Consider the following 15,783-nt stretch of genomic DNA (forward strand, 5'->3'; position numbering starts at 1 on the left):
GCTAGAAGGCCTCTATCCTTCTCAATTTCTGCCTGTGCAGCCTTTCTCCGACCACCAGCACCAAAGGCTGCGTCTTCACAAATCCACTGCTTGTACAGCCCTCCTCCAAATTAGCTACCCCGAGCTAGGTTGGGTTGCCTCTGTGGGTTTGTTAATTCTCTATAACAGCTCACAAAATTCACGGAGACTATTACCAATACTTGGAGCCCTGTTGGTGCATTGGTTAAGAGCTCGGCTGCTAACCAAGGGGTCGGCAGTTTGAATCTACCAGCCACTCCTTGGAAACCCTATGGGGCAGTTCTACTCTGTCTTACAGGGTCGCTGTCAGTTTGTTGTATTGTGGAGGCTTGAGTGTTGCTGTGATGATGGAAGCTATGCCACCGGTATTCAGATACCAGCAGGGTCACCCATGGAGGACATGTTTCTGCTGAGCTTCCAGACTAAGGCAGAAGGACCCGGCAGTCTACTTCTGAAAAGAGTTAGCCAGTGAAAACCTTATGAATAGCAGTGGAACATTGTCTGAGAATGGGAATTACAGAACACTTAATTGTATTCGTGAGGAACTTGTACATAGATCAAGAGGCAATTGTTCGGACAGAACAAGGGGATACTGAGTGGTTTAAAGTCAGGAAAGGTGTGCATCAGGGCCGTATCCTTTCATCATGCCTATTCAATCCCTATGCTGAGCAAATAATCCGAGAAGCTAGACTATATGAAGAACAGGGCATCAGGATTGGAGGGAGACTCATTAACAACCTGTGTTATGCAGATGACACAACCTTGCTTGCTGAAAGTGGAGAGGACTTGAAGCACTTACTAATGAAGATCAAAGACCACAGCCTTCAGGACGGATTACACCTCAACATAAAGAAAACAAAATCCTAACAACTGGACCAATAAGCCACATCATGATAAATGGAGAAAAGATTGAAGTTTTCAGGGATTTCATTTTATTTGGATCCACAATCAACACCCATGGAAGCAGCAGTCAAGAAATCAAAAGACACATTGCATTGGGCAAATCTGCTGCAAAAGACCTCTTTAAAATGTTGAAAAGCAAAGCTGTCACCTTGAAGACTAAGGTGTGCCTGACCCAAGCCAAGGTATTTTCAATTGCATCATATGCATGTGAAAGCTGGACAATGAATCAGGAAAACTGAAGAAGAATTGACAACTTTGAATTGTGAAGTTGGTGAGGAATATTGAATATACCATGGACTGCCAAAAGTACCAACAACTCTGTCTTGGAAGAAGTACAACCAGAATATTCCTTAGAAGCAAGGATGGAAAGACTGTGTCTTACATACTTTGGACATGTTATCAGGAGGGATCAGTCCCTGGAGAAGAACATCATGCTTGGCAAAGTAGAGGGTCAGCAGAAAAGAGGAAGACCCTCAACAAGATAGACTGACACAGCGGCTGCAACAATGGGCTCAAGCATATTAACAATTGTAAGGATGGTGCAGGACCAGGCAGTGTTTTGTTCTGTTGTACACAGAGTCACTATGAGTTAGAACTGACTAGATGGCACCTAACAACAACAACAACGTAAGTCAGAATCTGCTTGATGGTAATGGGTTTGGTTTTCGATTTTTAAAGGATCCCTGGCACAACGATTAAGTACTTAATGCAAACTGATAAGTTGGTAGTTTAAATCCACCAGTGGCTCTGCAGAAGAAAAACCCAGCAATCTGCTCCCATAAAGATTACAGCCTAGAAAACCCCATGGGACAGTTCTAATCTGTCACATGGGGCCACTTTTAGTCAAAATCAACTTGATGGCACCTAACAACAAGTGTTGCCTGACTGTTTTAGAAAACAAAGTCCCTTGATTGCTGGAATTCCAAGGGCTGTTTTCAGGTACCAGGGACCAAGGCCAAACCAAGTTCTTTGTCCCACAGTGAGATTAGGTATTTGTTATTGAATAAAAGCAATTTTACTAATTAATTTTACTAATTTAATTTTACTGAGTAAATAAACATCTTAGAAACTTAAAGTTAGGGGTGAGACAGTGCCAGCGTCCCTAACCAAAACTCAAAACCAAACCTGTTGCCATGGAGTCAATTCTGACTCATAGGAACCCTATAGGACAGAGCAGAACTGCCCCTTAGAGTTTCCAGGGAGTGCCTGGTGGATTCCAGCTGCGGACTTTTTGGTTAACATCCGGGGCACTTAACACACTATGTCGCCAGGGTTTCCCCAGGGTCCTTAGTGGTGTTAAAAACAATCAAAACACAAAGAAATTGCAACAAAGATTTATTCTGGGCAGTTATTCTATATGCATGTAGAGAGATCATTCTGATTGCAAAAAAAAAAAAGCAAATGGCTCAAAGTGGACTAGTTACAATGAAGAGGGAGAAGAACAGAAGGTCAAGCATCTTAACATGATTGATTGAACCCTGCCCTCCCCCTTTTTACTGAAATCTGCTGACATCAGGTCACAAGGTGGTCTCTGACCCTCCACCCACCTGTAGCCATGATACCTTTTGAAATTTAAATTAAGTAAGACTGGCTTCCAACAGGAAAGAAAAGATTAACAACTTTGAGTGAAAAAAAGATGCTAGCAAGATTAATTCTGGGTCAGGAATTTTTATAGTTGATATTTGGTTTCATGGATAAGAAAAAAACCTTAAAATCAAAGTAAGATGTCTGCCATTAATTTTTCTCTTTAATAGTCCTCAGAAAGCTGGGCGTATAACCACTCCCTCTGCCTTGTTTCCCAAGTCCTGAGACTTCCAGCTCTCAAGTTTACAACTAGAGGGGCGGAGGAGAAAGCTGTTTATCAATGTGAGTGAAGACAAAAGTAATACATCTGTGAAAATGTAATTCAGACTTTAGTTTTGACATGATATGCTCCAAATTATGATTAGGAAAAGGGATCTCGGAGTCATTTAGAGCACTTTAATTCAATGCTATAGACAAACTAGTGCCTGTTGTTGGTTTAAGGTGCTGTTTCAGTTAGAAAGACCAGTAAAAACCTGGGCTTCATCAAGGAAGATTTTGGGAGAAGATAGCAACATGATGGTGTGGCTGGATATAAGCCCAGTGCATCTGTCTCTGGAAGAGATTAATTTTGGCCTCAAGAATGTTCTCACAAAGCTGGAGAATGCTGGGATCCATCCACCTGACATTTTTAGATTTACTATCTGCCATCCACTGCAACCAGATACTTCACAATTAATTTAAAAATAACTTTTTTCTTTTTTCAAAATTAATCCATTCATACTATAGAAAATTTGAAATAGTTAATGATAATGTATGTTAATTTAAACTCTTTCTATATTTTTTCTGATTTCAAACTTCCAATACTATTGAAATATATAAAATATTTTCGGTAGATAGCCACTGTTAATGGATTAGTATGTGTATTTTTCTAGTCTAAATGTAATATAACCAATTTTCTAAAATTGAAAGCAGAGAAGAGTACAATAAAGTGTTATTTATAACATTACCACACTATCTAACCACTATTTCATGTTGCTCAGTTTTATTACATTCTTCTGTTCTATGAATATATTCCTGTTTTTATATATTTATAATCCTGGTGTATATGCAATTTTGTACCCTAATTTTTAATTCATATTATAAGCATTTTCCCAAATCACTATATAGTCCTTATTCCATGACTGCAAAATGTTTCATTCAGAATAGTTTTGTTTATGATTTACTTACTGTTTTAGATTATATTATTAAATTATAGTTCATCTAGAATATGCATCTGGGCTCATATCTACTGTTCATTGTTGTATCCCTAATACCAAGCTCAATATCTGTCATAGGTATGTACTTCATACAAGTTTGTTAAGTGAACAGATAAATTAATGAATGAATGATGAGTGAAAGGGAATTATTGGATTAAATGGCATGAATAAATTTTTATTTCCATTTCTCCCCCCAAAAAGTGTAATACAATTTTGAATTGACTGGATACTTTGGGAAATGTCATCTCTTTTAATTCTAAGAAAAACTCAGTGAGGTATTTGAAGAAACCGACGTTCAGGGTATGAATTACAGAGTCATATACGTACTCTGGTGCCAATATTCAGACTTAAATCCTTGATGCTAACCTTACTGTTTTATTTATTTTGTTGCACTGTCCCTCACCTAAATTTTCTGATTAAGAGGATCAAGATGACAATGCCCCCAGAAGCTTGCTCTTCAAGCCGGTTAGCTTGAGCAGAGTTTGACGAAGCATAGTCTGTGTACCACTCTCATAGAAAATACTTACAGAACTTGCCAAACCAACAAATTCCTAAACTTCTTCCATGATTTATAGGATCAAAATCTCCAAGGATGGTGAGGTTACTGGGAGGTGGAATCTGCATCTTTATTAAGCACCCCAAGACAAATTTTATGCACGTTTAAATTTGAGAACCACGAGTTAAAATTCAAGGACCCCTGGTGGCCCAACGGTTAAGCACTCCACTGTTAACTTAAGGTTGGTTGTTCGAACACACCCAGCGGCTCTGTGGGAGAAAGACCTGGGGATCTGCTTCCATAAAGATTACAGCCAAGGAAACCATATGGGGCAGTTCTAGTCTCCTAGTCTGTTACATGGGGTTGCTATGAGTGGAAATCACCTCGCTGGCACCCAACAACAGTTAAAATGGACTGGATTTGAATCCTAAATTCACTGATTATTAACTCTAAATGATTCTTTTAAGCCAGAATGATCAAATAAAGAAAAAGATTAAGGATGTTAATATCAATGCCAGTAGGCACTGATAAAAAACATAAATTTTGGATCAATAAAGAAAGTTACATTTCTGCACATCTGAGTTGTGATCTTACCTTTTGAAAAAGGAATAAACCAAAACTCACACTGGAGAAGAAGCAGGTATGTTTGAGAACTTTAGAGAGAACAAAACCATCTACCTTTACAGGGTATATTTATAATAATGATTCAATTTCATTTTGATCAAAAGTTTGATATCTTTAATATTGGACAATATTGTAAGGGCCAGGTATAGAGCCTACAAGATATGAAGCAAATTTTCCAAAAGCAAACAGAGAAAAAAAAAAGTTTTCAAGTTGCGGTAGGCAGCACCTAAAACGGCTCCCAATGATTCCCACCTCCTGGTATTCACGTTTTACATAATCCTCACGACTTGGGTGTGGGCTGGTCCTACTGATTTGCTTAGGTTGTTGTCATTAGGTGCCGTCGAGTCAGTTCTGACTCATAGCGCCCCAAGTACCACAGAATGAAACATTTCCCAGTTCTATGCCTTGCCCACAGTCGTCGTTATGCTTGAGCCCATTGTTGCAACTACTGTGTCGATCCATCTCATTGAGGGTCTTCCTCTTTTCTGCTGACACTGTTCTTTACCAAGCATGATGTCCTTCTCCAGAGACTGATCTCCCCCGACAATATGTCCAAAGTACATAAGATGTAGCCTCACCATCCTTGCTTCTAAGGAGCATTCTGGTTGTACTTCTTACAAGACAGATTTGTTCATTCTTTTGGCAGTGCATGGTATATTCAATATTCTTCACCAACACCACAGTTCAAAGTCATCAGTTCTTCTTTGGTTTTTCTTATTCATTGTCAGCTTTCGCATGCATAGGAGGCCACTGAAAATACCATGGCTTGGGTCAGGCACACCTTGGTTTTCAAGGTGACATCTTTGCTTTTCAACACTTTAAAGAGGTCTCTTGCAGCAGATTTGCCCAGTGCAATGCATCTTTTGATTTCTTGACTGCTGCTTTCATGAGCCCCCACTTGTCTGTCAGTTTGTCATACTGTGGGGGCTTGTGTGTTGCTGTGATGATGCAAGCTATGCCACCAGTATTCAGATACCAGCAGGGTGACCCATGGAGGACAGGTTTCAGCTGAGCTTCCAGACTAAGACAGACTAGGAAGGAGGACCCAGCAGCCTACTTCTGAAAAACATTAGCCAGTGAAAACCTTATGAATAGCAGCAGAACATTGTCTGATATAGTGCTGGAAGATGAGCCCCCCAGGTTGGAAGGCACTCAAAAGATGACTGGGGAAGCGCTGTCTCCTCAAAGTAGAGTCGACCTTGATGACGTGGATGGAGTAAAGCTTTCGGGACCTTCATTTGCTGATGTAGCACGACTCAAAATGAGAAGAAATAGCTGCAAACATCAATTAATAATGGGAACCTGGAATGTATGAAGTATGATTCTAGGAAAATTGGAAATCATCAAAAATGAAATGGAACGCATAAGCATCGATATCCTAACACATTAGTGAGCTGAAATGGACTGGTATTGGCCATTTTGAATTAGACAATCATATAGTCTACTGTGCTGGGAATGACAACTTGAACAGGAATGGTGTTGTATTCACTGTCAAAAAGAACGTTTCAAGATCTATCCTGAAGTACAACACTGTCAGCGATAGGATAATACCCATACACCTACAAGGAAGACCAGTTAATACGACTATTATTCAAATTTATGCACCAACCAACCACTAGGGCCAAAGATGAAGAAATAGAAGATTTTTATCAGCTGCTGCAGCCTGAAACTGCTCGAACATGCAATCAAGATGCATTGATAATTGCTGGTGATTGTAATGCGAAAGTTGGAAACAAAGAAGAAGGATCAGTCATTGGAAAATATGGCCTTGGTGATAGAAACAATGTTGGAGATCGAATTATAGAATTTTGCAAGACCTATGACTTCTTCATTGCAAATACCTTCTTTCACCAACATAAACAGCGACTATGCACATGGACCTAGCCAGATGGAACACACAGAAATCAAATTGACTACATCTGTGGAAAGAGACGATGGAAAAGCTCAATATCATCAGTCAGAACAAGGCCAGGGGCTGACTGTTGAACAGACCATCAATTGCTCATATGCAAGTTCAAGCTGAAACTGAAGAAAATCAGAGCAAGTCCACAAAAGCCAAAATATGACCTTGAGTATATCCCACCTGAATTTAGAGACCATCTGAAGAATAGATCGGATGCATTGAACAGTAGTGACTGAAGATCAGACGAGTTGTGGAATGACATCAAGGACATCATCCATGGAGAAAGCAAGAGGTCACTGAAAAGAAAGGAAAGAAAGAAAAGACCAAGATGGAAGTCAGAGGAGATTCTGAAACTTGCTCTTGAGCGTCGAGCAGCTAAAGCAAAAGGAATAATTGATGAAGTAAAAGAACTGAACAGAAGATTTCAAAGGGCGTCTCGAGAAGACAAAGTAAAGTATTATAATGACATGTGCAAAGAGCTGGAGATGGGAAACCAAAAGGGAAGAATACACTTGGCGTTTCTCAAGCTGAAAGAACTGGAGAAAAAATTCAAGCCTCGAGTTGCAATAGTGAAGGATTCCATGGGGAAAATATTAAATGATGCAGGAATCATCAAAAGAAGATGGAAGCAATACACAGAGTCATTATACCAAAAAGAATTAGTCGATATTCAACCATTTCAAGAGGTAGCATGTGATCAGGAACCAATGGTACTGAAGGAAGAAGTCCAAGCTGCTCTGAAGGCATTGGTGAAAAACAAGGCTCCAGGAATTGATGGAATATCAATTGAGATGTTTCAACAAACAGATGCAGCACTGGAGGTATTCACTCGTGTATGCCAAGAAATATGGAAGAAGGCTTCTTGGCCAACTGACTGGAAGAGATCCATATTTATGCCTATTCTGAAGAAAGGTGATCCAACAGAATGTGGAAATTATAGAACAATATCATTAATATCACATGCAAGCAAAATTTTGCTGAAGATCATTCAAAAACAACTGCAGCGGTATATCGACAGGGAACTGCCAGAAATTCAGTCTGGTTTCAGAAGAGGACCTGGAACCAGGGATATCATTGCTGATGTCAGATGGATCCTGGCTGAAAGCAGAGAATACCAGAAGGATGTTTCCCTGTGTTTTATTGACTATGCAAAGGCATTCGACTGTGTGGATCATAACAAACTATGGATAACACTGCGAAGAATGGGAATCCCAGAACACTTAATTGTGCTCATGAGAAACCTTTACATAGATCGAGGCAATTGTTCGGACAGAACAAGGGGATACTGATTGGTTTAAAGTCAGGAAAGGAGTGGGTCAGGGTTGTATTCTTTCACCATACCTATTTAATCTGTATGCTGTACAAATAATCTGAGAAGCTGGACTATATGAAGAAGAATGCGGCATCAGAATTGGAGGAAGACTCATTAACAACCTATGTTATGCAGATGACACAATCTTGCTTGCTGAAAGTGAAGAGGACTTGAAGCACTTACTAATGAAGATCAAAGACCACAGTCTTCAGTATGGATTACACCTCAACACAAAGAAAACAAAAATCTTCACAACTGGACCAATGAGCAACATCATGATAAATGGAGAAAAGATTGAAGTTGTCAAGGGTTTCATTTTACTTGGATCCACAATCAACAGCCATGGAAGTAGCAGTCAAGAAATCAAAAGATGCATTGCATTGGGCAAATCTGCTGCAAAGGACCTCTTCAAAGTGTTGAAGAACAAAGATGTCACCCTGATGACTAAGGTGTGCCTAACTCAAGCCATGGTATTTTCAGTCACATCTTATGCATGTGAAAGCTGGACAATGAATAAGGAAGACCGAAGAAGAGTTGATGCCTTTGAATTGTGGTGCTGGCGAAGAATATTGAATATACCATGGACTGCCAAAAGAACGAACAAATCTGTCTTGGAAGATGTGCGTTCAGAATGCTCCTTAGAGGTAAGGATGGTGAGACTGTGTCTTACTTCCTTTGGACATGTTGTCCTGAGGGATCAGTCCTTGGAGAAGGACATCATGCTTGGCAGAGTACAGGGTCAGCAGAAAAGAGGAAGACCGTCAAGGAGATGGATTGACACAGTGGCTGCAACAATGAGCTCAAGCATAACAACGATTGTAAGGATGGCGCAGGACCAGGCAGTGTTTTGTTGTGTTGTGCATAGGGTCGCTATGAGTCGGAACCGACTCGACGGCACCTAACAACAAGAACTACTTTCATGGGTGTTGATTATGGATCCAAGTAAAATGAAATATTTGACAACTTGTCTTTTGCCTGTTTATTTTGATTTTGCTTATTGGTCCAGTTGTGAGGATTTTTGTTTTCTCTATGTTGAGGTATAATCCATTCTTGAAGGCTGTGGTCTTTGATCTTTATCAGTAAGTGCTTCAAGTCCTCTTCACTTTCAGCAAGCAAGGTTGTGTCATCTACATAATGCAGGTTGTTAATGAGTCTTCCTCCAATCCTGATGCCACATTCTTCTTCATATAGTCCAGCTTCTTGGATTATTTACTCAGCGTACAGATAGAATAGGTATGGTGAAAGGATACAACCCTCATGCGTACGTTTCCTGTCTTTAAATCACGCAGTATTCCCTTGTTCTGTCTGAACAACTGCCTCTTGATCTATGTACAGGTTCCCCATGAATACAATTAAGTGTTCTGGAATTCCCATTCTTTGCAATGTTACCCATAATTTGTTAAGATCCATACAGTGGAATGCCTTTGCATAGTCAGTAAAACATAGGTAAACATCCTTCTGGTATTCTCTGCTCTCAGCCAAGATTCATCTGACACCAGCAATGATATCCCTAGTTCCATGTCCTCTTCTGAATCCGGCCTGAATTTCTGGCAGTTCTCTGTTGATATACTGCTATAGCCACTTTTGAATGATTTTCAGCAAAATTTTGCTTGCATGTGATATTAATGATATTGTTCGAAAATTTCCACATTCGGTTGGATCACCCTTCTTCGGAATAGGCATAAATATGGATCTTTTCTAGTCAGTTGGCCAGTTAGCTGTCTTCCAAATTTCTTGGCATAGATGAGTGAGCACTTCCCGTGATGCATTTGTTTGTTGAAACATCTCAATTGGTATTCAGTCAATTCCTGAAGGCTTGTTTTTAGCCAATGCCTTCAGTGCAGCTTGGACTGCTTCCTTCAGTACCATCGGTTCCTGATCATATGCTACCTCTTGAATGGTTGAACATTGACCAATTCTTTTTGGTATAATGACTCTGTGGATTCCTTCCATCTTCTTTTGATACTTCCTGTATTGTTTCATATTTTTCCCATAGAATCCTTCACTATTGCTCCTCGAGGCTTTAATTTTTTCTTCAGTTCTTTCAGCTTGAGAAATGCCAAACATGTTCTTCCCTTATGGTTTTCTATCACCAGCTCTTTGCACATGTCATTATAATACTTTACTTTGTCTTCTCGAGAGGCCCTTTGAAATCTTCTGTTCAGTTCTTTTACTTCATTTCTTCCTTTTGCTTTCACTGCTTGATGTTCAAGAGCAAGTTTCAGAGTCTCTTCTGACATCCATTTTGATCTTTTCTTTCTTTCCTGTCTTTTTAATGATCTCTTGCTTCCTTGATGTGTAATGTTCTTGATGTCATTCCACAACACATCTGGTCTTATTACAAATAGAAACTGGCAAATGTCATGGCGTATTACTACTGAGGTTAGGTTATAAAAGACTAACTTCTTCCTCATACTCTCTGGCTCTTCTTGCTTGCTTGCTCTAATGAAGTAAGCTGCCATATTGTGAGCTGCCCTGTGGGTATGCCCATGTGACAAGGAACTGAGAGCAGCCTCCAGCCAGCAGCCAGTGAGGAACTGAGGCCCTCAACTTGCAGGTAACTGAGTCCAACAAACAACCATTGAGATGTTTCAACAAATGGATACAATGCTGGAGGTGCTCAATTGTCTATGCCAAGAAGTTTGGAAGACAGCTACCTGGCCAACTGACTGGAAGAGATTCATATTTGTGCCTACTCCAAAAGAAGTGATCCAAAAGAATGAGGAAATTATGGAACAGTATCATTAATATCACATGCAAGTAAAATTTTGCTGAAGATAATTCAAAAGCAGTTGTAGCAGCTTATTGACAGGGAACTGCCAAAAAATTCTAGTCAGATTCAGAAGAGGACTTCAGGGTTGTATCCTTTCACCGTACTTATTCAATTTGTATGCTGAGAAAATAATCTAAGAAGCTAGGCTATATGAAGGAGAACATGGCATTGGGACTGGAGGAAGACTCATTATCAACCTGCGGTATACAGATGACACAACCTTGCTTGCTGAAAGTGAAGAGGACTTGAAGCACTTACTGATGAAGATCAGAACTATACAGCCTCCAGTATAAATTATACCTCAACGAGATAAAGAAAACACAATCCTCCCAAGGGTCCCAATAAGCAACATCATGATAAATGGAGAAAAGATTGAAGTTGTCTAGGATTTCATAGTAAGGATCCATGATCAATACTCATGGGAGCAGCAGTCCAGAAATTAAATGATGCATTGCACTGGGCAAATCTGCTGCAAAAGACCTCCTTGAAATGTTGAAAAGTAAGGATGTCACCGTGAGGACTAAGGTGCACCTGACCCAAGCCATGGTATTTTCAGTCACCTCATATATATTTGAAAGCTGGACATGGATAAGAAAGACCAAAGAAGATTTGATGCCTTTGAAAAATTGTGGCATTGGCGAAGAATATTTGAATATACCATGGGGTGCCAGAAGAAAGAATAAATCTGTCTTGGAAGATGTATAGCCAGAATTCTCCTTAGAAGCGAGGATAGTGAGACTTTGTCTCATTTACTTTGAACATGGTATCACGAGGGATCAATCCCTGGAGAAGGACATCATGCTTGGTAAAATAGAGGGTCAGCAAAAAAGAGAAAGACCCTTGGCAAGATGGATTGACACAGTGGCTGCAACAATGGGCTCAAGCATAGCAACAATTGTGAGGATGGTGCAGGATCGGGCAGCATTTTGTTCTGTTGTACATAGGGTTGCTATGAGTTGGAACCAACTTAACAGCTCCTAACAACAATAACAAATGAACAACCATGTGTGTGAGTTTGGAAGTATATCCTTCTTTTGACCCTCAAGATAACTTAAGCCTCAGCCTACACCTTGATTTTAGCCTTGTGAGATCCTGAGTCTAAATCTTGCCTGGATTACTCACCCACTTAAACTCTGAGATAGTAAATGTTTTAAGTACTAAGTTTTGGGGGTAATTTGTTATGCAGCAATAGATAGTAAATACAGAAGTTATTACAATATTTGGCTTAGAAGACCTCCTAAGCTTGCTTTTCTTCTGTGTTTGGAAATTTACAGAGATATTGTATGTATTTCTACCACTAGGCAAGCAGTTTAGCTTGCTTAGTTTTAAATGCATGTGATTTTATGAATCTGCTTAACCATTAGGGAAACAAATGTAATTGGTTTTATTTCTTGTTTCCTATGAACAGAATATTCTTCATGGTTTCTCACTTAGATGTCATTCTGTTCAACCCTGCCCTTCTCAAATTATGAAGCTATCCTTGTCCATAAATGGCTTGCCCAAGTAGGGTTGCCAGATTTCGCAAATAAAAATTACAAGATGCTAAGTTAAATTTGAATTTTAGGTAAACAGTGAATAATTTTTAAAGTATAAATATGTCTGATGCAATACTTGGTATATACTTATACTAAATAATTTTTTTGTTGTTGATTTAAAAATCAAACTTAATTGGGTATCTATATTTTATCCGGCAACCTTATGCATAAGGTCACAAGAACAGTTAGTGTCAGAGTCTGCACTACCAGCCAGGTGTCTGGTTCCCAGGCCAATAGTCTTTCTCCCACATGACCCTATAAGGCTGATGAAAGTGGTGCTTTAGAAGCTCATCTGTGTTTGTGCGTGTCTGAAGTTTTAATGTAGTAACCATTACTGAACTGCTCTTGAAAAGAGCTTATGAGTCACTAAAGGACAAAACTTGATGTTCTTTGATACAATCAATGGGTCTCATTCTGGAAATAAAAGTCCAGTATGACAGCGTTAATGGAAGGCAGCTGCGGATCCTGGTATTCCCATAATAGCGAGCAGAACTAGACAATGTTAGTCTCTGACTTGACTGCATTAATATAATGATTTAAATATGCAGACATATTATAAAGAGGGATAATTTGTGTGTGCGTGTGTGTGGGGGAAACCTGAATCAACTTTAAGGAGCTTTTATATTTATGTATTTAACATATGCAGACTTATATGCATTAAAGTAATTATGGCAAATACATAAATATACACAGGAGGCATTAAGAAGTCCCTTGCTACCAGGCACTAAGAGACCGTTAAGCCCGTGTGTGATTGCTCTCTAATTAGAACTAGCATTTCTTTGCTTTTGTTCTTTAATTTTGAATATCTGTGTGGATTTAATTGTTTAAGTACATTTACATGGATAATTTGCATAATTTACTTTTGTTGATAATGGATTTATGTAGAGTCTTTTGAGGATAATAAGTGCATTGAGAAAGTAGACTGGTGGAGTAAAAAATAGGAAAGCCTAGTGACTATGGAGGAGCCCCAGTAGCACAGCAGGTAAGTGCTCAGCTGCTAACTGAAAGGTTGGCAGTTTGAACCCACAGGAGAAAGATGTGGCAGTTTACTTCTCTAAAGATTTACAGCCTTGGAAACCCTATGGGGCAGTTCTACTCTCTCCTATAGGGTCATTATGAGTTGAAATTGACTAGATGGCTCAGGGTTTTTTGGTTTAGGGGCTAGGCAAAAGAAGCCCTGGCGGTGAATTGGTTAATTCCTCGGCACTGACCCTCTGCAGGAGAAAGATACGTCAGTCTGCTTCCGTAAAGATAACTGCCTTGGAAATCCTATGAGGCAGTTCTACTCTGTCCTATAGGATTGCTAGGAATCAGAATCAACTCAGTGGCAAGGGTTTAGTGACTATGGAGGTCGAACTGATGCCACTCAAATTTTGTAATTTTGTTTATTAAGTACTTTTATTCCAATGCTTCCCAAGACCTGTAAATGCTTCACATTTTATGGACTAAATCAAAATGACTATTATTTTCCTGAAGTTCTACTGATAAGCCTTCAATAGCTTTGTCCTCTTTTTGGACAAATAGCCAAGTAAAGCGTTAGCAGTAACTTAGAACTCAATTAAATATTAGGAGTCTCTCTTGATGGTTAAAGATTCTTTTGTAATCAAATACAAGGGTAAGCAGATGGTATGGATTATATATATTTATTTGTGATGATCTTAAGGAAAATTCACTGATGTTAAAATAAAGTAAAATATTTTCCTTATGTTTAATAGCAAGACATGAATGAATAATGCTCTACATTTACAAAAACACTTGGACTTGTATTATCTCACATAATCTCCAAAACAACCCTGAAAGCAGACTTAAAGAAAACATAATTTGCTTAAGGTCACACTTAGAATGTGGCATAGTCATGTTTCAAATCCTATTTTCTAACACTAAACCCAAGACTGTTTCCACTATACCACACTGCCTCTAGTTTTCTGATACTGTTAAAGACTGAATTCCCTTTGCAAAACTAGAGGCAGCACTGTAATAAGACCAGAATTCATTTATCAGGCACTCTAGAACCTTGTTTCCTGAAATTTAGCATTTCAGACCTCTCGAAGCTTGAAAATGACTTATTTAGAAATCCTAAAAAGGGGGAATAAAAATTCATTTTTTCCATTTAGAATTCTCGTGGTTGACTTCATCTCCATTCAAAGTAGTGTGTCTCTCTGAATATTTTATTATTGGAGTTCTGTTTGCTGCTGAGTTCAAGTAGTGCCTGTCCCACTGCCCTGATCCCATGCACGAGGTTTGCTTCACAATTTTTTGCTGACTGGCTGACTGACTAACCCCTTAGGACAGATGTGAGGATTGCTAAAGCAGCTCAGAATAAGCACAGAACATCCTGGGAGCCAAGAAATGAATGAGAAATTAAAAGGATATGAAATCTAATCTCTGAAGAAAATAAGAGCTACACAATAATCTTCGAATTATCTGTATCCGTGTTTGATTTTGTTGGTGTGGATAATGGAGAAGTAAGTGTATCTTTTTTTTTTTTTTTTTTTTTTGCCTTTTAGTGGTAGTACAATACATATCAATCAATAATACTATGATTTTACCCTCCTCTCTAAAATAATCAGTAGACTTTACTATAGAGGCCTGGAACCCCAGTAGTTGATTTTTTCCTTCAGCATATTGAACTGGGGAATTTTAGTCTTTTAAGTATCAGATTTATTTGAATGAGTTGCTTTAATATAATTGTGTAGCCTCCTGTATCCATATACCTCTGATGAGTACAAATCCCCATAAAAAGGTGAAGTTACAGAAGGAAAACATGACTCCAGATTTTCTCCACTAATTTAGTTTCTTCATCAACACCTCCCAACACAAACATACAAATACATTTCCATACCATTCTCGTTGTTAGTCACCGTTGAATCAGCTCTGACTCATCTCGACCCCACGTACAACAGAACTAAATGCCCAGTCCTGTGCCATCTTCATGATTGTTGTACGTTGGAGTGCGCTATTGTGGCTATTGCGTAGTGCCTTTCAACCTAGGGGAGTCATCTTCCAGCACTATATTGGACAATTTGTATTATTTGTTCCTATCTCCCTTTTTTATTTCCAGAGTAACTTGGAGACTAATAACCTTCATAATATCCAGTCTTACCAGTCTTTTTTGATCTGTCCTTTTACTTGTGCTTTTTCTTTTCATCTAGTTATTTTTGATTCTTGAATTCTCAATATAGCCCTGAAGAATCTTTCATGGACTTCATGAGAACTGGAGGGTTTTATTCCATTCTGGGTTAGCTGTATTAACTTTTGCCACCTTCTTGATCTATGCTCTTTATCTCTCGAAATATTTTATATTTAAAAAGTTTTACATTTATGACTGTTTCCCCTAGGCCTTTGGTGGTTTTATATAATAGATACTATTTTTTAATGCAATCCATTTCTACCTCATCAAAGAATAGGGAAGCTGAAGTTCCTTTGATCATTGCAATAA

The sequence above is a fragment of the Elephas maximus genome, chromosome 6 (assembly GCF_024166365.1).
Source record: "Elephas maximus indicus isolate mEleMax1 chromosome 6, mEleMax1 primary haplotype, whole genome shotgun sequence".
In the NCBI taxonomy this organism is placed as follows: domain Eukaryota; kingdom Metazoa; phylum Chordata; class Mammalia; order Proboscidea; family Elephantidae; genus Elephas; species Elephas maximus.